Source organism: Eufriesea mexicana, unplaced genomic scaffold, assembly GCF_001483705.2.
Source record: "Eufriesea mexicana isolate 0111107269 unplaced genomic scaffold, ASM148370v2 scaffold596, whole genome shotgun sequence".
NCBI lineage: Eukaryota > Metazoa > Arthropoda > Insecta > Hymenoptera > Apidae > Eufriesea > Eufriesea mexicana.
Window position 1 is genome coordinate 66,358 of NW_016908754.1, and position 21,938 is coordinate 88,295.

A 21,938-nucleotide genomic window follows, 5' to 3' on the forward strand; every position below is an offset into this window, starting at 1 on the left:
TTTGGTTCTCTCGTTCGCCAAGGTTACCCCGTGACGACGCGACGCTAACGTCGAGTGGTTAGGTCATTTGTCACGCCTCCTAGAGTCGAGGTAAGGGTAAGCACGATTAATCGATCGTTTCGCGACGAATCGGACCAAAGTGTCGAGAAAATACAAATCGTCGCGGTGGGAACATCCGGCAAATTTAGCTCGTCGACGACTTATCGTTTAAACGCGACGAGAGAAGGAGAGACAAAGAAGAATCGCGCAGACGGAGAGGCGCCCCTCTGGACCAAGTGGCGGCCACGTTCGAGGGACGCGCACTCGTGCTGGTATCAAAAGAGGACGAAAATACGTGGCCGAGTAATTTTAAAGTTGCGCAAGCGTCTCGAGGCTTGACATTGTTGGGCTCACATACGGACGAGCAGGGAAAAATATTCTCGAGACGAATGTAAGCGGAGAAAAGCGTGCATAATAGCCGTGCCGCGAAGACGAGACGAAATTATTACCGTGTCCTAGGTGACAAAGAATCCTCACCTCGGCCTTCGTGCTCGGAGACGTGGTCGAGGCGAACTGGGTCAGTTACGTGTCCCGTGTACTCGTGTGTGTGTCGCAGTTGGCGGTTGTCACGAGCGCGTGAATTCAAGACCGTTGCATTGTCAGCGCGAAAGGAATATCCCGAGATGAGGTATCGTTTTCCAGCAACTCGGAGATCCATCGTAAAAGTTGGCGGAATTAATTGCATCCTGGTATTTTCTACCGGTCCGAAGTTCCCCTGGTCTCGATCTAATCGCGAATACCACTGTTTCGTAGGGTAATTAAGCGAAGGTAATTCCGGAGGAAGAAAACTTCTTGGCGTTTCAATTAAAGTCGGCGGCTAATTGGACGGGTAAAATTCGGCCCTTCTTTGTACTCGGATCGTTACTTTACCGCCATCTTTCTACCATCTTTCATCCGAAAATCGAAGTTTCCCGAGGGAAACTTGGTAAACATCGCTCGCTCCGAATTCCCTCGACCCGTTTTTAGGTCTTACGTTTCGCGCGACAGCGTCTCGATCCCGTCGTAAACCGTTTCAGCTGTTAATTCGAGCAGTCCCTCCGCGGGGATGACCATCCAGAGAGGATTTACCGAGGATTTCGCAGAATTACGGGACGATTCGCGCGCATCGGTGACAACGATCCGACGTTCGAGAGCCAAGGTGAATGCAACGCGATGCACTCCGCAGCGGCGCATCGGCACGCGTATTTTATGCGTGACGCAGGATCGCACTGAATGGACAGCCGCTGCGGAAAGGATGCGGTTAACCTCGCTAGTTTCGTGTTTCCTACGAAGGTGAAACGCGGACGCACACACGCGCGCGTTATTCGTCCCGTGGCTCGTGGAAATGTCGCGGCTTTTTCGTCCGATCGAGCACCGCACTCGTACGCCGTTTTAACGACGCCCCGGAAGGGAAATTACGTTTCGCGGAATAATTTTCACACACGACACACGATTCCGGATAGCGTTTTACCTTTTAATCGCTCCGAGCGCATCTGTCGGCTATCCCCGATAATCGAAACGATCTCCTGGATCCGAGAATCGCTCGTGGGATGAACAACGACGTTAAAACCGTACCTCGGAACGTCGTTACCATTTATGTCGCGAGAGATTTAAAATTGAGAGCAGTCCTTGAAACACGAAGACGAATCGCGAGCAGCGATCTACTATCGTTTCATGAGAACTCGCGTAAATTGGATCGTACGGTAATCTCGTTTGGAGGATATCTATTTTAGGCTAATACAAACGCATTTTTCATCCCCTAACGAGCTATGCAATAGACAACGCGTTACGTCGATCTGCCTTTTGGGTTTCTTGCTATTATTGTGGGCGACGGACGTTTCGAATAATTTCGTGACGACGCTGACGATTTAAATTCGTCTAGCATCGATTGCGCTTCTCCTCGCCACCTACACCCCCTTTCCGTGACGGGGGCAGTCGAGGAGTGTGGGTTTTCGGAACGCAGCCGCGAAAGTTTATCGCGTAATTACCCCAAAGTCTCGCATCGGGATAATTGCCGACGAAAATTGAACCTCCGCGCGACATCTCTTTACGGATGTTTATATGGTCGCTCTCGGCGGGAAACGTCGCGTACGAAGGCAGCGAGGTCCCCCTTCGGTACCAGGCAGGTTCTTCCAAGACCAGTTTTTCTTTAATACCGCACGCCAGTCGGCTCTTCGCGAAGCAGTTTCTGCCGAAGCAGACAATGGACGATGCGGACGAGGCAGCCTCGGGGGGCTCGTATTTCATTGATATTGCATCGTGAATTCCCGACCTAAATCACATTCTGATAGCCAACCAACCCTCCGCGCCCCTCCCTTTCCTCTCCTATTTTTCCCATCCTCTCCTCTCCCTCCCTCTCCCTCTCTCTCTCTCTCTCTCTCTTACCCTTCCCGCTTTGTGTATCGTATCGCGAAATTATTCACAAGAGGAGCCTCGAGGAAACTCGGAGAATTCGAACCGCCTCCTGCCGTAGGCTTTCATTGGACATCTTCCCTATTGCATCTGTTTGCAGCCGTCTCTCGTGATCGCGTGCTCGAATATTCCATTCGGACCTCCTTACTAGCTCATTATGCATAGATTACGTACCGTGTATTTTATATGCTCCGTTCGTTTCGCTCGACGAATCGTTTCTTTCTTGCGCGCACCCCGGATAACCGTTCCATTGTGTTACGCAACGATAGGGTTACCTTTGTCGCTTATCGAGATCGCAACGCGAGTACACGCGGAGAACGGGAACGGAATTATAACACGGGAGATAGAGGAGCACGGATGCGATTCGGTTGTTCGTTCGACTGCGGAAATTCGCGTGTACGATTACGACGGCGATTGCGCGAGGGGTGGAAATCCTACGGCTTCCTCTCGTGCCATTAGGTCGGGTCGCGAAAGAAAGCGGGCAATTCCATTTTCTTTCCCGCCGGGCCAATTGCTCCCGAGTGATCTGCATCGACCACGCGATCCAATCGAAGCGGACGAAAAGTTTGTTTCCGCCACGGAGAAGGCCGATTAATCTTCGTTCCCGTCGAATTAATAATTCATCCCGAACCGCCCTTGGACTTTGACGATTAATCGTCTTCCCTCTTCCGCTTCCTCTTCCTCTTCTCGCCCGTACTCCTCCGCGTCGTTCGCCCATCGCTTTATCCCTTCGAGAAATTATGCTCGAAGGATATTCGAGGCACGAGAAACTCTTTCAGACCACGGGTCTTGTCCTTTAAATTCGCGATTTAATAAACGGATAAAATATTCCCCCTTGCCCGAAACGGCGAATTACCCGCGCGACTCTCAGCTGTTTTCGTTTCACCGTCACCTCGGTTTTTCTTTTCGCCTTTCCTCGCTGTTAAACCGCGGGATTGTTGGAGCGAGGAAGCGAGGGAAAAGTGGACCGAGGATTCTTTTATCGCCGCATCTGTTTCGAGTCCTCGTTGCGCGGGGGATCGTTACTGCCCGGCAGATCTATCGATCGAAATAATGGTAGCGTTTCACGCAGCCTCTTTAAACGCTGGATCATGGAGGATAATGAATGATCGAATTGCCTTTCCCTTAGGCCATTATTCCATGATTTCTTACAACGGGGTCGTTCGATTTGTATGTTTTTCAACCGGCCGCGTTTTCTCTATAGACCTCGGAAGCTGTCGATAAAGGCGGACTTACAACGGCATAAGAATCGGAGGGGATGGGATTTATTTCTTCGGTATGTTTTTCTTAGACGATCGGTCAGGGACGATAGAGGCGAACGCGGTATAAAATATCATTATACTCGTCTTTATCATTCTCCAACTTAATTATCAACGAACCGAGCCAACTCGATATCGCTTTAACTCGTCCTTGCGTCTTTGTCGTTACGAATTAATTAACTTTACCACGAACACGTCGGGAAAGCTTTTCGGAGCCCTGGAATTTTTATCAAGCCGCGATATTCCGTTCTCATTACCGGGCACTGACTGCAAAGGGAAAGTCGAGAATCGTCTGGGTGACGGCGACGATGGCTATGGCGCCGACGACGACGACCCCGTGAGTTTGTAGACATTTTTGATCCGTCGTGCTGACGCGCGGGAAGTTAATTAGCGCCGAGTCACCCCCTTTATTCTAGCCGACCAACGACGAAAACTGTTTTCCAATATGAAAGATCGATGACCCCGCATTTCTACGCGAGATCATCGCTGCTCGTTAAAAAAGAAACGAACGCTTTCGTTATATCGCGGCTGTTCATCGTCGTGATTTCACCGATCGCCAAGTTTCACTCGCGTTCAAACAACCTTCTTTTTCCCACCCGCACACCCCCGTAAATTCAATTTAGATAAAGTCTAACGACGCGTAATAAGAGGACACCGCGTGTCCTAAGCCGTTCTCGCCGGAATTTACAAGCACGGGACTCGAAATGCCAGCGCTTCGCTGATAAAATTCATGCAACGACGTAAATCGGTGGAATAAACAGTTTAGCGATGACCGAGTGTTCGGTTAATCGTGTTCGGAATAAGGAAATGACTCGAACGAAAGTTTATAAGCCACCCTTGTAGCGCGGTGCAGCGTTCGCCAGGGCAACGCGTCTGCGCGTTACGTGCCTGGAAAATGTATCGCGAAGGTTCCGTTGGCAATTAATAAAGCGAAATTTACTTAAAAGTCTCGAATCCCTCTCGCGTGGAACGAAAGGCCCCGTAATTTCGAGTTTGCGTCTTACTCGTAATATTTTTTCCCTCTCCACCCCCTCGATCGCCGCGGAATTCGATTAATTCGTCGAACGGGGATCCACTGGAAGCTGCCCCAGGGTTTCGATTGAAAAAATTTGAAAGAATTTCTCGTCTCGTCGCGGTATCGAGCGTCATCGAGCGTCATCGATCGCGACGAATATGCAACGTCGAGGGATCGAAAGTTCGCGAGCGTGGAACGATCAAGGGTCGCGAACTCTTACTTCGGGGGGTAAACGCGACCAACACCCTGGCGAGAGAAAACAGCAGGGCGTAATTACGTTGCGTGCCAGACGGCAACGAAAACGCGGCGAGGTTTCGCGAAATTTATAACGCGGGGCGCGAGTTCGCGATCTTCGCGAAACGTGAAATATCGCGTTACGATAGGGCCACGAATGCGAAATGTAATAATACGCGTGCACAACAACCACTCGGTATGCACCCTTTCCCGATAACGTTGCAGCCTCGCCACGCAGGCATCCGTTATACCCGCTTAACTTTCTGCTCGCGCATTTTGCAAACGCCTGCGCGCGTAGGCGCTCGCGGTTCCAGGTAAAACTTTATGGTCGAACGTGTAAAAATAAAAAAGTAACGCGCTTCTTCAAATGTTCCCTCGTTAATGTAGGCCTATAAAATGACGTTCGCCGCGATAGCAGCGCGTCATGTATATTTAAATCCTTTGCGTTTAAACGCCTAACGTTTCAAGGATAACGGTTAAAAAGCGCGAATAACACGCGTAATGCGGCGAATTCGTGCGTGACATGTACCCTCGTGGAATTTCAGGTACGTTAGGTGTCGTCGACGACTGCCTCGGCTAGTTGGCAAATTCGTAAAGGGATATTCGATTCTCGTGAATAATCGACCGATAGTCTCGAATGATTCAGCTGTTCGAACCGTTTCACGACGTGGAATATCTGCTTGGGGTATGTGACTGTCGGTGAGGTTCGATGACTGGAAAAAGAATGCGGCTGAACATACTCGTAAACCTAGACGTTTCATTCGAGAGACACCACCCCGTACGTTTCTTAGCCGTGTCAACCATCGAAATATGCATTCCTCGGCCGATAAGGAAAAAAAAGTGTACAAAAGGTTCTTGAACTCTTACTTGTTGGTCTTGGCCCGAGCCATGTTGTCCCAGCTACGAACAGGGCAGTTCAGCTTGCTAAAGGACAATTCCCTCGATAAATAGGCAGAGCAGTGCCAGCTGTGCCTCCAGAAGATACTTCCGCTCACCCTTTCACGATTCTTCAGCGACGACACCACACCTTTTTCACTCATTTCACTCGACGTTGACGGATAATTTGCCTCGTCGAACACGGATCACACGTTCACACTTGTACCGCGCATCGTTATTCGATAGTTTAACGGGGATTACATTCGTATCCGGAAAATTTCTTTCCCGACGTTTCGAGTCTCAGAATCTCCAGCTCACATTTTGACGTTTATCGATACATCGAACCGTTACGTGCACGTATTCGCGAAACCACATACTCGGACACGTTCATGGAACTCGCTGTTTTTTATCTCGCTCGGCGTATTATTGATCGGGACCGTTATCAATCACGGCAACCTCGGCTCTACATTTTTATCGTGCTCCACGGAATCACAGCCGTTCGGGTTTATCGCGAATTTCGGCCAGCGACGAGACGCTTCGGCATTCGCTTCGCATCTGTATAGGAAACAGAGAAAGAAGAAAAAAAATTGGCCAACGTATCCGAAGAGGAAATTATTACGTCGCAGTCGGCTGATCGAATCTAACGTCCACGTTCCCTCGAAAAGTTTCACCGTGTTCCCGGAATTCCTCTACGTGACCGGTCTCGCGTCCGATCTGCGTTCAAGGTACAACACCACCGAGAGGATCATCCGAACGTCCATCGCGAGCTGTCTACGTCTTCCGAAACCTTTCTTTCCCCCCCCCCCTTTTCGCGGAATTTCGAGTTTATCGTTAAACCTCGACGAAATTTGCAACGCAAAAATTTCTCAGACGCGAGAATCGAAAAGAAAAGCGAGACTTTATCGTACTTCATCGAGGACGAGGAAGAACGTTCGACAGTGACAGATTCGACGTTTTCGACGTTTTCGACGTTTTCTCGAGAAGCGAAACCGAACGCTTTTGGCGGAGGGGACTTTAATACAGGGAAAAGCGTGCAACGTTTCCCGATTGCTTTCGCTGTTTCTCAGCTATTCTCTTCTACAAAGCTAATGGAATTGCTCGAGCCAGAGGGATTCCTGATGTTCACGCCGCGATAGAACAGCCAGCGCGGAAAACCGAGGTGGACGTTAACCGAGGAGAGGCAACGAACCGCAGATCGATCGTGGATTAGACGGTGCTCGTAGCTGATCGAGAATTGTCAAGCTTCCGGTTAATTCGTTGGAATTTCGAATGGTTCTCGGGACAATCGGTAGACCGCGTACGATCTCTCGCCGGTATTCTTGAATATTCCAACACCTTTGAGAATCCGTGCGAAACGAGTTCGCTGTTAATCAAGGGAAGCACCGATTCGAAATCTCGCTGACTGTAGAAACTCCTACTCCAAATTCTCCCGATAATCGAGCGTTTCCACCAGCCGGCGATGACGTTGCAACCTGGTTACGTAATCGCTCGTTCCAACACGAGTCGCGATGAATTTTCATTTTCCCGAGTCTCGTCCAACTCCTCGTTCCACGAAATCCATCGCGAGAATTAAAGCCAGATTGCGATTCGCGTAAAGAAAGAAAGATTCGCGAAAGAGGAGTCGGAGAAGCGGGGAAACTCGAGCAACGTCCGGCGAATCGCGAAGATTCAGCTAAGCGGAAGATTCGAAAGAAGAGTCACGGATGCGTCCGATCCGAGAGTGAGGACGAAGGTGAGCAGGTTTGCAGCGAGAATCTCGCGTCCATCGCGGGGAGAGTAGGTCGACTCGCGTGGACCCGCAAACATATTTTTGACCGTTCAAGGACGGTCGATCCTGCGCGCGTCATCGTCGTCCTACGTGCCGCGAAACCGATCACCCGTTTCGCCACGACCAGTCACGTTGACCCGAGACCGCGCTGTTTACTCCCCGCCTGAATATCGTTAGCCAGCGAACTCGACGAGTCGAACGAAGGGCAAACGAACGAGGCGAACGAAAGCAAAGTGCTTTCCTCGAGCGTCGTGCTCGCCAAGTAAAATTACCGATGACGAAATTGAACGAACGTTGCCGGCGTAACGATTCGGACAACGTATATTTCATGTAACCTATACCGGGCACATTTGCACATGCGACCTAGTAACTATCGATTGGTTCGTTAATTATGTAATAACATGCCACGAAACGGAGCGTCAAGCGGAGCACAGCTAAACGACGAAACGAGCAGCGCGGCGGTTACGAGAAAGAGGAGGATAACCTCAAAATTGCAGCGCGAAAGATTACTGGAAAACACACGCAACGAGGTGCGACGATAAATCGATACGCGGCAGGTACCGGTAACTACGAAATACACCGCTCGATAACACAAGATACTTCGATACACGTTAGCAACAGTCTGGTCGAGCTAAAAGACGGTGAAAAAGAAATGCGTTTTACTCACTGAAGGAATACGTCGTGGACGAGATTCGATCACCGTTGATTCGTGTTTGAGAGAAACGTTTACCGCGTCCGCCGTGAACCGGTACGTTTCGGTTCGCACACCGGCGGATATTTACGAAAATAGTGGTTTGGAAAGAGCCACGTACCGCATCGAGGATTTCTAGGGTGGCTGGTAAACAAAATGCGCACTGAGGGATGCGCAAAGAGGCGAAGAGGAACACGTTGATGCGAGCGATAAGCGAACGTAACAGAACACGACATGTAGACGAGTCGACAGCGCGCGGTGTACTGGCGTCTCGATCGCAGCGCCGCGCCAATACACCGGCGCGTCACGATGCGCCGTGGCAACCACTTGGTACCGCCGAGCCGGTTCTCTAACCCGCTATACCCGTAGCCACTTGTTTCGTGCATAGAAACACGATGCATATTCCGACTGATGCGTCTCACCCTGTTTCTCGTTAAAATAAATCTACGCGTGTCGTGCCATACGATATTCCATACTTTACCCAGCATAATCCTTCGGAAATCGAAATTCCCCTCGTCAAACCATATATCCTGCTCCTCCGTTAAAACGGCTCAACGGTTTCGTCGGTCTCAGGGGCGGACGAAAATTCGCCGAGTGGATTAAAATCGACGAGTCCAGTCCCGCTATCGGAGAATACGGTTTCGTAAAATATAATTCGGATGTTTCTGGTACCCTGGGATCAAATATACGCGATATTTGAGTTACGAGGCTCGATAACGTAAAGTTCAGACACGCGAGACCCGATACGAACTACTTCAAACACGTAGCAGCTCGATACCGATAACTCCGGATACACGGAGCCTGGTAAAAGTAGCCTCGGGCTCGGAGAATTCGATACAGGCGACTCGCAGCTTCGAGAAATCAAGGAAAATCGAAGAAAGCCCTGGAAGATCCGAGACTCCGAAACGACGAAAGTTCCTAAGTAGTCCGAGGAGCTCGGATAATCCTCGTGATCGTTTGAATTCATATATGTCGAGAACATCGAACGTCTCCTGCCCCAAACGGGACCGTTAAACCCACCGGAATTCGAGATCTTTCAAATTACCGGGAAATTACATTCCTGCGAAATTACATCGCTTTGAAACCACGTTCGACACCCACAAACCACCGGGGATCCCCGATACCCCGAAGACTCACAAAATCCGAAGGGCCGTTGGGACTTCCGATACCTCGATAACTTTTAAGACCTCGACACTCACGCCAGTCCGGTGACCTCCGGAATCCTGGCAGCTCGAAAACTTTGACCTTCAGACCACGATGACCCTGACGCCATTGGGGTTCACAGATACCGACAACTCTGTATGTCTGAAGATTACTAACGCTATGGTAACTCTGGGGTCGAAGAAATTTCGAAATCGAGTTTGCACGGGAACTCGAGAGGATTCCGAAATCGAGGCAACTTAGATCTGGGTACAACCTTGGAGATCCAGAAATTACGGTTCCTCGACACGGGTAATTTACAGAGGGTCCATTTTCGAGTACCTCGAACAACGAAGATTCTAGCATCGTTGAAATGTTACAGGATCAGCTTCCAGCATATAATACCTGTCCTACGTGCGTTGAAAATTTCGGTAAACTAATGCTCTTTGTATATTCCAAGGTTCCGAACGTTTTTCCGTTTCCCTTATCCTTTTCAAACGTATACGTGTCCGGAGTTATTCAGATGTAGTAGAGTCCCAATGGTTCGAAAGAGCGTAATAAATCTCACGAGTTACAGATCACCTACGTCCTCTGTTCTCTGTGTCTTCGATATCGATTCTTAGGCGCTTAGGGTCGAATCTTTGACGTTTTACGTGCTCGAAATTTTCCGCATCGGTGGCCTCGGATTCGTGACTATTAATACCGAGTTTCATTTATTACGAGTACATACCTGCAAGCAAATAGACCCGTTGTTAATATTTAATCGCATCGATATTCCATCAGATATTAGTTTCTGTATTTGAATTTCATCGTTGCCCCTCGTTTATGACCGCCGTTTTATCCCGTCGCTTTAATTACCGTGATTCGCGAACAGATGCGAAATATGAGAATAACGTAATCGGAAGCACCGAAAATCCGAAGAAATACCGTGTCGTTTTATCGCGACCCTTTTTCCCATCGTTTTCCACTGGTAAAAAAGGAGACCAGGAGCACGCGATGTCGGTTTTATCTGCTTTCCTGGCGACCTCATTTTATCTTCCCAGTTTTTACGAGACCAACAGTTCCCGGGAATCACTCCTTTTTTTTCTTCATTTCCCTCCTGTTTTTTACTTTCTTCTTCGTTGCGTCGAGCTTTCTTTATCGTTCGCAAATCGGGCTAGTTTACGAGGACCTCGTTTCGCTACGTCCTTAATTCTGCCATTTGGATCATCCCGCGAACAATTTCCGAACATGCGGCAGCTCTCAGGATTATTTCGATATCGATGACAACGAAATCGATATAATCAAGGAAGATCATCTTTCCAGCTAGAATCGTCGAATATCTGATAAGATATAAGACAGATATTAATTGGAAATATCTTTTTCAAGCTGGGGAAATCATCGCTCTGCGATTTTCGTTCGAATCGACTCGAACTTTGAATATCGAGAAAGATATGCGTACGAGACACGTGAAAAGTCGGAAGAGACAACTAGGTGCGTACGCAATTTTTATATTTTACGATTTCCCGAAGAATATCTATGTACCTCTTGAAAGATTATCGATATCGAGATATGTATGAAAGTTTTAACAGGAACGTACAATAGGGGACGGGAGAAAAACTAGTCGATTCGAGGAAAAATTTGCAAGACTGTCGATAACAATTGCGAGCGTGATCGGGAACGGTCTAAGAAACTTTTATCGCGACTTCCGTCGATTAATCACGGTCGCCTTCGGTGGATTCCGAGCAGCTTACGAATCGCGATTCGTAATGCTCTCTAGAACTGCATACCGATTCCTTATCACTCGTTATATTCGAATCGTTGTGAAAAATTCTCGTCGCAGCCCGGAAACGTTTCGATTCGCCGTCGATCAACATTCGTTTCAGGCTGCGTAAGATTCCTCGAATAGAGAGGCTCAGCTTGCAGCGCGTGTATGCACCTTTGCTGTTTACACGCTATTGGCATGCATCGGATATCGCAACGTGCCTGGAAAGAAAAGTGGCAGGGAAAGGGAAAAAAGGGGGATCGAATCTGCGAAGAATTCGTCGTTAGGTGCGATTTTCCGTTCGAAAGCCGACGATCGACGAATTACACGATCGACGATTAATAGCTAGGCTTCGAGTCGAGGTAGCTCGCGTTAAAACACCGAGTCCCGTCGAAGCCGAGATTAGATCGCGCATACTTTCTGCGTATCGTAATACGACTAAGCCTCGGAGTCTTAGCGTTCAAGCTGCAAGAACAAAGGCGCGTAACGATCATTACATTCGGTCGTTAATATCAGACGTCTGCGCCAGGTATGCGTGTGTAGGCGCTACCGAATGCGCCACGACTCGCAATTTGCATTCAAGACCGCTTCAAACTGATCCCTGTTTCGACCCGTATATATCATGTTAACGACATTTACGTCGGCTCGATATACTCGCTTTCGAGCAACTCGTTATTTACGCTATAATCAATTACTTGCTCGATTTTTCCCCCGACACATAGCGTTACCGACACAAGCGTTTCCTGTTGCTTCTGCCATTAATTATGAAAAAATAATCCGATTTATGCCTCGAACGGGCTTAACGATCGTCATAAGTAACCGTCGTAACGATCCCGGTCCCGTCGATTTCGCGTGTCGAATCAGCATCCGCTTCCGATCGCACTGCCACGTCGAAAGGCGATCGAGCGATTCGCGAGTTTTTCATCCCGACGGACCTTTCCCCGCGATTGACTCGCAAAGAGATCGTCCTTAAACTTCCCGAAATCCATGCATGGACGATGGAGGCGCGTTCGAGCGAGTAGTCGAATTCCCCGATCCGTATTCACCAGCCCCTTTTGTGCTCCACTCCACTCCAACTGATCCGCGAAACCTTCCGGTCCCATCTATTTCACCGGGTTCATCGATTTACGAAGCAGCAAGGTTCCGTTACGAGAAACATGGATCGTTATCCTTAACTCGCGACTGCTCTTCCTCCCTTTTTTTCCCCGCCGGTGATCCTTCTTCCCTGTCGTAGTTCCTTATATAACGCGATCGGTGGCCAATACGAGTGTTAAATAAATGTTAAATATATCCAGCGCTGGCTGGTTGCTGAAGTTTAATTACTCGAGACCGTTCCCGTTCGAGCCGCTTCAAAATCCAATTCCATCTCCGTAGAATTCTAATTATCGTGCGTGTAATTTATTTCACGGGCGCGGCGTATAAATTTTACGCGCCGGGGCGCATCTGTTTGAAACTTGTCAAACGTTACGTCGCTCGACGTTATTCGGAAACTCTGTGAAATTTCCGCGCCGAAGACGAAGTGCGAGGTGCACGGGAGAAAAAGAGAGAAATGCGGTGAGATATGGAAAGACAGAGAGAGAGAGAGTAGGTGGAGAGGACCTAGCCCTTTCTCGTCTTCCACGCCATGTTCCACGCGACTGATCCAAATATCACGGCTGTGTGTGCTCTATTCGCCTAGTACCTCGTAATTTATGTTCACAATCAGACCAGCATCCATCGCCGGGCTACATGCATGCGTGCAAACAGGCCGAACGAACATGTTCAAAGCGACACAGTGACACCATCTCAGAAGTCTGTACAGAGGGATGACGCTTTCGGACGAACGTATCGCGACAACGTTTCGACTTTGATACCGTCCTCGCGAGTAATTAATTTATCAGGCAAACGACGAGCCAACTTCAAGATGGATGCGTTATTTTATTTTATTCTCCTTCTTTCTCCCTTTTTGTCAAGATTCCACCGGCACGACCGTAATTTACGTTTAACGACGACTCCCTTGATGATCTAACGCTGAACGCGACAGCAAATCACGAAGATTTGCAAGCGTGTTACGAGTTACGAGCAGTAATTATCGAGGACGTTGATACCGGTGTTTTGTAGGTTGCTTACTTACGCGAGATCATCAATTCCGAGAGGTTTGAACAATTTTTTAAAACCGCTGGAAACTTTTACGAGAAATGCCATGATTTATGGCAGTGTCGCCAGAGGCGTTATTCTGAATTACGTTCGAATAATCTCGCAATAGCCTCGATTGATCCTCGAATTTTCCGGCCGAACGCGTATTTTCGCGACCGCGCGTCACCTCCATCGAGTCGACGTCGAATTTTCTTTTCCGTTCGGAAGCTCGATGCGATTTATCGCCGTGTAAACACTCCTACCTTCCAGTCGAGAAATAATCGCGACGCGCTTCCGATGCTTCTTTTGCGCGCGCGATAAGTCAACGAAATAACGTTACGCACGAATAATTTGTCGAGCAACGTTGAAACGAGCATTGAACAGTTTCAGAGGGCCTGGATGTGAATTATTTTCTTGCTGTAACGGATTCAACGAGATACGTAATTGCAGCCGCGCATATTTTACGAGTTCGTACCGACATCCCCAGGAATTCCCGTTATTAATCCAGCTCATTATGTGACATACTAACGTAGGAGTATTATACGACGTATTTATGGGATCCATAGAGACGACGTCGGGATTAAACGGAATTAATTGGTCTTCCTGAAGATTGAACGCTCCGAGCGCGTACGTAACGCACGCGAATGGGGAAAAGGCAGAAAAGAGGAAAGAAGCAGAGGGTAGAAAGGGAAAAGTACGTACAAACTTTGAACGTTTAATGTTTCGTATGTTACAACATATTTTTATGGACAGTGAACGCTATAGTACGCGTATTTCTCCGACGTTACTGCATCTCGCGTACCATATCGCGGATTCGCGTATTCCTTTACTGCGAAACACGAACCCGTGAACGCGACGTGTGCTTCTGCCATCAACGTTTTATACGCGGATCTCGAAACTTTAAAGCTCCATAATACGTTGAAAAATGGTTCGACAGACGCGAAATAAAAAGCGTGGCCAAGACGCGAGCTTGAACGCCGCCATGCAAATGGCTCCGTACGCGTCCTTATGGCCGTGCACTTGTGCACGTAACAATGGCACTTGGTGCCGGACCAAGCTGCACATGTAAATTTCATTCCGTCGGCTTTGGTCGTGAATGAAAATTACTCGCGTCTTTGGAATGCCGTCTGCCAGCCAGAGTCTCGAGCCTCTCGCGAGAATAAATCTAGCAGCCACCAAAGATCTTCTCCGATTGGCTAGAAACGAAGCGAACACCTATGGCGAGTACCGTTGTTAGAATGCCTGAACGTCGAAATTTTTCCTATTTCCCATCCCGCGAATCGTGTCTCGATCGGTATCGAATATCCTTTTCGACGAAGCGATACGGAGAAGCGCGCGTTGCATAATTTTTCGCGCGCGTCGCCTTTGACGACGAACGCGATCACGTTTCGCCAGGCAGACGCTGAGAGTTCTCGGCGATTACATATGGAATAGGCGATTCTGCCAAAGTTTCGTTGGTTCTGTAAAGTTTCACGCGGACAACGCCCGCGCAGAAATGAATAATTAACGGGAGAGACGGGAGCAACGTTGCGAGTTAAAAGTTAGTCAGCCGTGGTCTGTCGTTGCTGAGGTGAAGATCTCCCGCGAGGGCACTAATTATGTCCAATTGTGGCTCTATTTCGTTCGACTCTTTCTCCGGTTGTGGCGCGTAATTCGATAAGAAAGATCACGCATTCGGTCAGAGAGCTGACGTTTATCTCGTAATGCACAGCTCGCCCTTGAGGTCTTTCTTCCTCGCTAATAGATCTCGATCGAGCGCTCTCATTCGCTCTGTCCGTTTGTTCCGCTTCAATTTTCACGGGAAAATAATTATCGGAATATAACAGTCATTGCTGGCCTCGCGAAACGGATAATCTAATAATAAATTCCTAGCGAAAAATGGCACAGAGATGAACATTTTCGCGCGAAGCTATCTCCGCGACAAAGGGGGTCAAACGCGGAACACGCTGTTAAGAAAGCGAAATCTTGTTAGTTTCGGAGCGAGGGCAAACAGACGGTTCGCGTTCCTTTGTACGTCGAACGATTTTATCGCGTTTCTATAATAAAGTTTGCCTAGTCGTAAACGGTGCTGGTTTGACAACGAAAATGTCTCGTCGAAGTAATTCCATTGTACCCAACGAGACGGTTAGCTTGAAATTTGCATACGTGTAGCTGGGAAAAAATCTGACGAGTCGTAAATCATTTGGCGAAAAGCTTTATGGCAGCGTAAAATATGTATCGCGGCAGAAACGCCTCTCGTCTTTCGAGCAATCTCGAATTCATATTGATTCGATAATCCGTTAGGAAACAGGACGTCAGCAGTGATGAATCCGTAATTTCGTTATTGCTTTATTTACTCCGTTCTTCGTCGCCACCTTGGAAATGGACTCCGTCTCTTATTCGATCGTCCCGGCGAGAAATCCATTACGTTTTAAATAATCTCTCGCGATGAATTTTCGATCTTTCGATGGCGCATCACGGCGACGGAAATAAACGAGAAGCTTTTATGTTTGATTTTAGCCGGTGCTTAAGTTCGGCTGGAATTTTCTCAAATTACCGTAGCATACGTTCGCGTTAATTAATCGCGAACGCTATGAAAGATGAAATTTTAAATTGACCCGTGAATAAAATCATTAACGCACAGTGCGCGTCCGTCCATTTGATAATTAACGACGAAAACATGGCGGAATCGGCGGCCGTTTCGAAAATTAGCCTAAACCCCACTGGAAAAGCGTGGACTATAGCGTTTTAACGGTGTTATTGAAAATGGCGTCGGTCTAAGCTTTCCCGGTGTTCGTCGCTTACCGTCGCTCGATCACGGCCAATATTAGATTAATTGGATACACCGTGACGTCCATTTTGTTCCTTCGACAACATCGCGTGGTATTTTTAAAAATAATGATTCTTCCTGACCGTCGCGTTTCGCGTATATACACACGTGCGACGAATAAATTCCAATTATTTCTCCATTCGCGAACTGCTCGACAAGCGAGTCGGTAGGCACATGATTTGCTCGACTGTCTTTCGAATTAGCGACGTGCACACTTTGTCCAAGGTCCGTAACGATCCACTTTGACAAAAATGTCGCCGACATGGCGATTTCGGGCGTTCTGGAAACAGGATCGACGCGCGAATTCAGAGCAACGATCGTCGCTCGTAACGTTAGTCGACCTTCTGCATTGTCGACAGGCAAAGCGTGTAATTTCATCGCCTCCTTCGTATCACTCGAGCTGAACGGGTGTAAGTTGCAGGTGCAATGTTCCACGCAAAGATAAAATTCTGTTACGCGAGCAATTCTGTTCGCGCGAATTTTACGAGCAAGACGAGGACTAATTTTATTACACGTCGCACGATTTTTTCCTCTTTCGACCAGCGATTTCACTGATGCACTCGCGTAGCATTCGTCTAATTGACGGACGTTTCAACGAGGAAGAATATACCGTGTGTAGGTCGCATCCTCGGTATAACGAAACGCTGTTCCGTTGATCCGATTTGCGGCATTAAACGCGCTGAATTAAACGGGATAATTAAAATCGATGTACGATCGTTGACACGCGAAGAAATTTCCCACACGACTTCATCTTTGCTCGATTTCTCCGTGGTTTTACGTAATCGCGAGCACTGGGTATCCTCTGCGATTCAGGATAATTAGAAGTTCTCCAAACACCTGTTCTCGTGTTTTTACGCCGCGATAAAGTCCCCCGTGTCGCGGAGGAAGACAGATATCGCGAAAATTGCGCGCAACGGTAATAAACAAAGTAGGAATTGTTAATCCCGTAAATTATTTTCGAACGAATTCTCTAATTGCTTGGAATAACGCGGCAACATCTGATCGAGGGTTTAATAAGCTCGCATATTGCACGCACAAAGCTTAAATTTGCAATTTACGACTTCGATAACAAGATTTCGTAACTAAATTATCGACAATACTGGCCAGGGTGAGAACCGCGAACCTTTTCAAGCTGTCGGGAGAAAATAACCAGAGAACTTAATCAAACTCCCGGTTAATGAGAGTTAAACAATAATTCGCAACAGCTAACGCGATCCCTCTGATATCGATTGTAAGCGATGCACGATCGAACTACGCTGTTCAAAAAATTTTAATTATTTCCCTAATCTGTAATACCCTCGTAGAGCTTACTTCTCTGGACACGAATTCGTAATCGAAATCGTTCTCTCACTCGCAGTTTCCAAAATATACGAGTTTCTTTTAAAATACTTCATTTTGGCCAAAAATCGGGCGTTTGTAGGAAAATTCGTAATTTTGGGATTTCGATAGATCAATTTCGATTGCGGGTTCATTCCCAGGAAAGTAAACTCCAGGGTACTCACTCAATGGATACTACAGATTAAAGTTTGCGTTGAGAACGGTGTTATCATTCGTCGATGAAGCAACGACGGAAAGGAAGGAAACGAGAGATAAGAGCAAGGGAAAAAAGGGACACCAGCGTGAAAGTGGAGGATATTCGGAAATTCTGAGTCGCGGAAATTGCGACGTTAGCATATGCCAGCTCGGTAATTCAGCCGTTTAAGCCCGTCCATTGGAAAGCTCTCTCTTTTCGAGTCCAACTAATTACCGAGTTTGTAATTAATGCGTGCTATCACGGCAGAATCTCGAGGGTTCGTTTCGTGCAATTTGCCAGAGCGACAAGAAGCCAGCTGGTACTAACTGCCGGTCACGTGCTCGCGGCACGTAGTTCCGACGATTTTTCCCCGTGTCACATTTTTATCGTCATCCGACACCGTGTCCTTTATCCGCGACTGCGGCGCGGCGCCGAGAGGTCGGTGCCATGATCTTCGACAACCGATAGCGTCCCCTGATCCACTCCGTTTCCACCGAAACCACTCGTATTCGCTTATGGACACGAAAATCCACTGTCGCGCATCGAGTAACTACGCGCGCCAATTTCCATGGAAATATAATACATCGAAAATTGGTAGAACGGAAAGAATCGATATCCGTTCCGGTGGCTATCGGCGGGAGTAATTTGTGCAGGGTAATCGATACAGCGCGCGCAGCTTTTCAATTTATCGAAAATCCTACGTGAAAAATCGTACGTGAAAAATCGTACGTGAAAAATCGTACGTGGAAAATCGTACGTGGAAAATCGTACGGCGACCTAGGGGGGAGAGGGACGCGCGTGGCGAAGAAATACGAAGAGCGGACGCGGTGCAATCGATGCGCGTGCATTTAAACTTGACACTCGCGAGCGAGTACATCATTCGCGAGTGAAACCGGTCCGAGCTCGCCGGCCACGTAACCGATTACGTTAATTCGACCGATTTCGAGGAAAATCGCTCGCCTGGTAATTAGCCGGATTAAAATTCGTGGAAACCGCCGGGTGGAGAAATTTCTTTACCTCGATCCTGCTATCTCGATAGAAAGCGACGCGAGTTTAGAGTACTCGATGCAGAAACTCGGTGCAATATCGGAATAACGCGCGGCTGTCTCGAAATTCGGGCATGTCCGCGTTAAAAGGGCGATCGTGTATTAATAAAAAATTTCATACGGGAGGACTGAAATTGAAAAACGCGACGATGGACAGGGAAAAATGACCTATTGCTCCACTGTCGTCGATACGGTTAATTACGTTATCGATTGGAGCAAGAGTTTGTCAAATGTATAGCTCACTCCTGTGTCCAATCGGAATTCATAGGCTTCGTAGGTTTCTATGAATTTCCGATAGGTCTGAGAATCAAATGGCCACCTGTCGCGTAAATTCCGATCCTTTGAAGATTAATGTCATTTGCATCGGCACAGCTGTCGCAACGTCACGTGTCGAATCTAAAGTCGCACTTACCGATAGTTAGACGCCTCGAGTAACCGCGATTTCCCACGGACCATCGATACCCCGAGCGAACGAGACTACGTTCGTACACGCGTGTGGACGTAAAACGGGAAGGAGAAAAATCGCGATATCGTTTGCTCGTAAATTACCGACAGCGAGAATAGGGAAATCTACGCGAGTAGCGTGAATTTTCGAGAAAAACGCGCAAAGGGTAAACTGCGGGGGAAGAATGTGATTTTACGAGACATCGTTAAACGATATCCCGCATTAAACGCGAGGTCGAATGACTTCATTAAATTATTGCCCGAAAGAATCGCTGCTATAAAAACAGGCATTCTTTATAATGCCATGGCTGGAAAGAATTTAGCAACGAACTTCAAAGAAATATTTGCCACGAATGAAAAGAACGGGTTAGATTTTCTACCGTGGAGAACATTAATATCCGCGTACTCGTTGGAAAGCGGCAAGTGCAACCGAGAGGAAGCTCGGAGTCGTCGGTTCTGGTATTTACGGAATGGCATTTCCGAAGATTAATATCGCGCACCTTTCATAGCCGTCGCGGATATATACGAAGTTCGAAATTAAACAACGCCAAATCAATCGATACGCGATTCATCTTTCGACACCGTCCAACGTGCCTGACGTTTCTCTTTTATCGCGCGTGCGATCCTTCTTTTTCCCCGCGCGAATTCGGGAAAGGAACGAATTCGAACGGGACTCGTTCGGCTGCGTTTCGAAAACGCGCGAATAATTCAACGAAGTGAAATTAACGGTAGATTCGCGAGTCGGTTGAAAATGCAGTCGCGAAAAGAACGTGGCAAACGAGCGAAACGAACGATCCGACAAAGTTATCGTTTCGCGGATTCGTGGAAACGCGAAAGACAAAGCGAGTAGCAACGCATACATAGGACGTATCGCGAAACTACGTTTGTCAGACTTTGTCCACGAGCACCCTTTAAATTCGCTGGATTCGAAACACGTACCGAGGCAAATCCCAACTTCGACCGACGTATCAAGATTTATGCATATTTTAAACAGCATCGATCTCGTAACGCGTCTACGTATATGGCTGACGGAATTACCCGCTCTCTTATTTTCCATAGCGCGGCTACCTTTTTCCAGAATACCGTGGCACCACCCTTTCCGCAACTTTCCCGGAGTATCTCTTTGCGACAGCCACCGCGAGATAGGGAATACGCGAGAGGGCGGATCGTTTCGGAAACTTGTACGACTTAAAAGAATATACAGAGAATACGAGAGCGTAGAAGGAAGGAAACTTGGCGGAAGCTTCCTCTCGTCGGATTAACTGTTTGGCCAGAGACTGCGAGGAAACTTGTCCCGTAATGTCCCATTTAAAATTCGGAAAACACGCGAACCGTGCACGAGAGCTCGCTGTTCGAAAATTCCCCACGACTACCGCGTTCCTCCGCGTTAGCCGACTGTACCCTGGCCAATTTCCGAATAAATTTTCCCGCCTATGCGTATCGAGTTGATCGAAAAATTTCCTCTCTCCTTTGTTTCGCTCGCTTTTCTTCCATTCCGCCGAACGATTTTTCCTCCCTAATTAATTTCGACACGCAAGCGCGCGTTCGACCATCCGGTGGATAAGCGATCGCGTTTCGAGAAAGCGCGCGGGTCAGGATTTTTCAACGTTTCATCGAGCATCGCTTTTTACGGCCAGCAGCCGATCTCGTTTCGTGCGAATTAGCAACCGCGTGTGTAAAGCGAATCGTTGTTTCGTCCCGCGGATTCCGGCCGCGTTCGGTATAAACTGGTCCCGCGTGATCCGCGCCATAATGTCCCTTTGTGCGTCGGTTCGGATGCACTCGCGGATTCTGCGTGGGCAACTCGCGTGGGCGACTTTACACGCGCTCGCGCAACCGGTTCGACGAACGTACGATTACGTCGCATTACACTTGGCGCGTTCGTACGGTCGTGGTCGTGGTCGTGATGGTCGTGATGGTGGTGGTGGTCGTCGGTCGAAGGCGTCTCCTCGAGCCCGGTGCCTTCTGTGCCATAAAGCGGCCGAGCATTTAGGCGAAAGCACGCGACAAATGTCACGCCTTTGTTGATCTATAAATCGCGGGAAAGATCGGTATACGAGCGTTCGAACGGTACTCGTGGCTGTTCGAAGGACGTTTTAGTGTCGCGTATTTTTTACGATGAATAGTCGCGCCATAAAGTCGGCGGCCATTTTTCATTTCGCCTAAAAGAGACGCGTACTCGCGGGGGATGGAAAAGTTACGGATTAATTTTATTGCGCTCGTAAATTACGAATGTAATTATGGAGCACGAATGCGACCTCGATCGCGATAAGTAATAACAGTGCACCGATATCGCGGTATCGTTGCTACATCGTGGATTACATCGACGCATCGACAACCACCGTCCCGTTACGTCGATATTCTAATATCGCTGCATCGGGGCGCAGCTATTCTTACGCGATTAAACGTTACGAGATTTCCATGGCCATTTTTAATTTCGCCCAAGGATACGTATTCTCGATAAACAAGGCAGTTCGTGGCTAATGGGGATATAACCGGAATTTCGATATTTACTTTTCATCCGGTTCCATAATGGATGCACCGGGTCCACCGATCGAATCGTTCATTTATCGCTCCTATCGCAAACGTGTTTAATCTGCTCCGATGGATCGACTAAAACTAAAATGGATCGGTGACATCGAGTAACGCAATTGGCAAACGCACCGGTGGATTTATCCGGAGGATGGAAGATCTATCAGGGAGGGTCGAAGCGACCGCTGCAAGTGACGCGTATGCAATTGCGCCATTAGTAAGTTTAGGCCACGATCTACGGACCATCACTTGCAGAGAGGCGACTGATATAACAGGGAGCGAAGTAATTGAACTTGCAGAAAATTGGATCGCGCTAACGCCC

General features: G+C 48.1%; 1 protein-coding gene across 1 annotated transcript in view; it reads right to left on the reverse strand.

Moving 5' to 3' along the window:
* RhoGEF3 (Rho guanine nucleotide exchange factor 3) overlaps positions 1 to 21,938 on the reverse strand; it is a 113,393-nt gene that overhangs the window by 53,595 nt on the left and 37,860 nt on the right. The window lies entirely within an intron of this gene.